Source organism: Erpetoichthys calabaricus, chromosome 2 (assembly GCF_900747795.2).
Source record: "Erpetoichthys calabaricus chromosome 2, fErpCal1.3, whole genome shotgun sequence".
NCBI lineage: Eukaryota > Metazoa > Chordata > Cladistia > Polypteriformes > Polypteridae > Erpetoichthys > Erpetoichthys calabaricus.
In genome coordinates, this window is record NC_041395.2 from 131864156 (window position 1) to 131869756 (window position 5601).

The following is a 5601-nucleotide window of genomic DNA, read 5'->3' on the forward strand; positions in this document are numbered from 1 at the left end:
ACTAAAAGAATAAAATTTATCTTTTTCAAAACTTGCTGCTGCACCTTCCTCTTGAATGTATGAATAACATAACATAATATATAAGAAATACACATGATAAATGTTATAAACAAGAAGAATCTATTCTATTAGTAATTATTGCTAAGGTTTACCATTAGTTCATCTGTTAATATTTATGAAGCTGTTTACACAAATTTAGAGTTGTGAAGGGCAATAGGCCCTCCATCACTAGACACACACACACACAAGCCATTTTAAAATCACTAATTAACCAAACCTACACATCTCTGTGGGTATGGGAGAAAACCAGAATACCTGGAGGAAAGCCCATAGAGACATGATGAGAATAAGCAAACTTACACCAACAATGACCAAGTCTGGAATTTAAATCCTGTAAAATGTAAATAAATGCTTCCTGGTGTCTATCCATAACGTGAGTTTAATTTTTTTTTGTCTTTGACTCTGCACATTCCACTACTTAGTGTATAGAATTTTTTGGATTAACTAATATTTTTGTAGATCTGGGATTGGTACTTATATAGCCTTCTCTATTCAAGATTTAAGAGGATAAATTCCCTGCCTGCCAGTGCAGGCACATCATTAGAGCAGACACATCACCATGAGTTTGAAAAACTCATGTATTAGAGAATCCATACATTCATCTGTCTAACCATTCATTTTCTCATCTTGCTCATTCCATTTAGCCTGCTGGAGCAAGGAGTTTTTGGCAGCTTTGGGCACAAGATAGGAGCTGAATCTGCATAGGTCACTACTATATAGTACAGTTTATTGAGAATATGCATTTGAAAAATATGTTTTGCTTGTTTTATATAGATCACAGGGCATTGAAAGAATATAAATGGATTTGGTTTAATAAATGTTTAACTTGTAAAAACAGCTCACACATAGTAACAATGGCAGAATAATACCATTTGAATGATATAAAATTATAAAATAAACATCAACTCCACTGTTTAGTAATGCATGTAGATGTGGAATCTGATCTGCTGTATTGATCATGAGGAGTTATTTATATATTATGTACTGTACTAATATTGCATACAGTATGTTTTAGAAGCAAAATATATGTAAATATATTTAAAATTAAATAATACAAACAAAACAATTTGTATTAATTTAGTTTTAAAGTCATTATTAATAGAAAGAATGTGTTACTTTTCTTTATGTTTGTGATAACTCTTGTTTTAATAACTGCCATACATTTCAGATAGCTAAATATGAAATAAATAAAACATGAACATAAGGTTTAATTTTGTCAAAATTCTATATTACATATAGCACTTGTTAAAATGATTCACCTTGCTGCCATTACAGCACCCAAATGAAATCTGATATTATGATAATATATAAGTGCTCTATTTGAATGATGAAGGAAATGAATGAAAGGGACAATCAGAATAATTGTCATGAGAACAAGGAAATATACAATTGATATTTTAATCATATAGGGATGTAAGAATTAACTACAATGGAACTTCATTAAAATCTGGTGGAAAGCTATAAGTTAAACATAGGAAGTAACCAGGCATGTAAACTGGCATCTCTATAGCTTTTTAATTAGGAAAAGGACAGCATGCTAAATAAACTGATATTGATTAAGAATGATTATTCTGTATTCATATTATTTAGAGAAATTGTCAGAACAATTGATTTTTTTTTATAAAGTAGCTCTATGTAAGGTGTCAATATAATAGGAAGTAATACCAGTAACACCTCAAAATGATAATGAGGATTTTCATATCAAAGGTCTAAACAACCGCCATTACATGTATTTATATAGCACCTTTCAATACATAGAATAATTCAAGGTGCTTTACAAATGGTAGCAAGTCAAAACAAAAAAAAAGACATAATCAAATAAACAATTATACTATGGGTTAGATGGTAGGTGGGGAAAGGGAAAAAAAATCTCCAGTTCAAAAAATACATTTCTGGGGTTTTGTGAACAAAAGCCAACCCAGGTCCCACTGGGCATTTTATAATAAATATAAGATGCAAAATGAATAAAGGAGAGAGTCAGCCTGTGCAGGCATCATCAAGAATAGGGCCTGTTTCCTTAGGAGGCAGTAGCTCTCCGGAAATATGTTCTTTTGAAATTGCAGAGTTTTAAGTAACCGAAAAATATAGAGATATGATATTAAAAGGTGATATCCCTCCCATAGTGCTACGGCGGTGAATAATCACATAAGAGAAAAGATATAACTTAGCTTCCTTTACTGACGACTTTACGCGGCATTACAGACAGAGGAAGCCATAGCATGACAATATCAAGGTAGGAACTTGATGTATATAGTCTGCCATTTTCCGTCGCTGCGCTGAAAGGTTTTTTCGGGACGAATGACGCAATCACCCATTCTTCCGTCCACAGGCTTCAAAGTGTCTTGGCAGCAGTCCAAGCCTTATATACTGGTTTCTCCACGTGCAGGCCCTCTCTCTGGTTTCCAAACAAGGACAGGAAAGGACTCAATCCCACCTCCAAAAATACAGGAATAGCACAATGCCTACTTGCAGTTGTCTCATTCTTCAAACTGCTAGACTAGTGGATTCTAAATGCAGCCTAGCCCCTGTGTGCCATACTTGGTCTGCATGTGTGAATGAATCTATAAAACAATTTGCACAGACAGTGACATTAAACTTAATATTATAACCAACTTATTATAACAAACCACCCTTTTTCACTGGATCTGTGACAAAAACAATACTTGAAAGTCATATCCACAAAGCAAAAGGTACTCGATCCCCCTTCACAGTGTAGACATTTCAAGATTTGTGGAAATGTGAGGTGTAGTGCCACTATAGCTCCTGTACCATTCACTTAATACCAGCGTAAATATTAACAATGACAAGTTATAGTACATTTGGACAAACAGTTACATTTAACATGGTGTTACTAAGTAGTGATCTTTGTATCTGACCAGTGGTGTAGATGGAAATCTCCTGTTATGTCTTACATAATCAGTGTTGCATCTAAATACCACTGAACCCATGCAGTTGTTATCATAGCATCAGATTATATTATAATTCTATATATCATCTTGATGGATTGCACTATTCTTTGTCACTCATAACATTTCTAACTTCAGTATGTTGCTATATGTGCCCCACTCTTTGGTGTCTAATCCCTTTTGTGAGTTATAATAGTTGTAACATAACTCAGATGCTATTCTAGATCTATTGCTATGATTATTAATTGTCCTTAACTAATATTATTGCATAATTGTACATTATTTGTATCCTCCCCAACTTCACTATCGGATGTTCTATTCCATTTCAGTTTACAATTTAACATTATTAGTGGTAAATTATGCATATCCTCGTACCTTTGAGCCCCTCTTATAACATTTTCAAGTATATTCCTAAGCTTTCTATATACATGTCTTGTCCAACCCACTGGTTTGTAGACAAAGTCTTTTGCTTGGTGGCTTTGCAGATTCTTCTGAACAAACGTGTGACTGCTTCAGGAAACTAAAGTCTTTGCCATTTACTGGAACATAAAACTAAACAGTCCTATTGCCATTATAGAGTTCATGAGATGCACACATGGTGACTGTCCATTTTTAGCAGAGGCATATTCCCTCTAGGCTTGCACTGGATACAGCAGTCATTCATGCGAGCCTTCAACAGTTGTCATCTCACTTCAGTGGCATGTTCATAATCTGTTTGTTACAGTCCATAAAAACTTTGTTTCTTCAGCAAAAAATGTCTGCACATATTATGGCATCAGATTTACTCAGCTGGACTTACAATCTTTCTTTGATTCTGCACTTCTTCCATTCTGGAACAGCAAGTCATTTCTTCACCAGCTATTATCAGGTATGTGCAGCAGATCAAGAATCATTTGTGCAGTATAGTCTCTTTAAATCTTCATTCGTAGTACGCCACTTTTTCTTCATTGATAAAACTATCACTGAATTGGAGAGGCCTTGGCAACCACTAAATTGAATGGCCAAAACTAAAATACTTGCTAGGCTAAATAAAGAAGGGTGAAAGGTAGAGCAAATACATAACATAAAACAATTCTTTATAAATCATATGTATAATACAATGCAGCACTATTAATGACAATTCTAGACCCGCAGTTCTCAGTCTCATATCATAAATAACAGAGATTAGTTAAATACAGCAAATTATTACATTTAAACTAGGCTAATGAAAATGTTTCTTCAGAAGGATAATACACTAAACAAAATTAACACATTGCGTCAGTTACACATCACAGATGTCTTAAATTATAACAAGATGTGACATATTTGAAGTTGAGTGTTTTCATAGAACAAAAATCTTATAACATCTATACCATATAACAAATTGTAGCTTATCTGATCAAAAGACAAATCTTTTAAATGTCTTTAAGATATTACAACAGCACAGTTTATATAGACTAATTGTTCTAATGTATAACTGAACATTCTATTTAGCTATGTGCATCATCACTGAGCATTAACCTTACTACATTGATGTAATAACAAATCTTCATAAAATTAATCACTTATAGAGACAAATCAATACATGTATTCAGTTCTAATACATTTTGTAATTACTGAAGTGATAATAATAATCATTTGATATACATCAAAATATGTAACCTTCTTCACTGTATTTGATATGAAGACTAGAGAAAGAAATCAGTCTAGTTTAATATGGCAACATTTAACTTTTTGTATTTTTCATTTAAACATTTTTATTATACAGGATGTTACACTTGCACTAATCAGCATGCAAGGAAATAATTCCAATAACTGCTGTTCATTAATTTATGACTGATAATCAAACATTCACCACCCTTTGATTAGATTATTTCTAATTTCTCTGCCCAACCTTGCTGTTAAGCCATTTCTTGCAGCTTGTATAGAAAAATAGCTTGTATTTTTCATCTGTTGGTCACAGGTTTTGCTGAATCTGGAGAAAAAGAACATCTATAGTTGTGAAGTTACATATTCTTTATTTCTTATAATATTTTCTTGAAATTCAGATTTTAAAATTCTTAACTCTTTAACTGACCATGCTACAGGCTGTAAATCCTGTACTCAGATAAACTTACAAGTTCAATAGGTCATCTTTATTTATCACTGCATCTGCTTGTAGGCTTTAAAAACATTCCAGGCTTCACTACTTAAGCACAGTCTGCATTACAAATATTCTTATGATCACTTTTTTTATTTGCAGATATTCACATGTATTACTAGTACAATTAAATTTGAATATGATCCCCTATTACTATAACAATTATGTTATTATATTATTATATGAGACATCTCCCATCGTTTAGGGTTTTACTTAACATTCTTTATTAGTCAGCTGACAAGCACAGAAACACAGACTTACAAATGACATATAAAGGAGCATCTGCCACCCCAGACTCTGAATAAGAATAACTAATCTTCTTTTATTTTTCTTTGCTAGATTCTATTCCACTTCATGCCCAAGCAGATTACTTGGCTAAGGCAGAAGTTCTTTAAACAACATTCAGCACACTGGAGAAAGCAACTGTTCACAAACAAACAGCCTTCACTCGTTTCAGTCATTTCAACATACAGTATTTGGCAATTGCTTCATTCTTTCAAATATCTTCACATATTC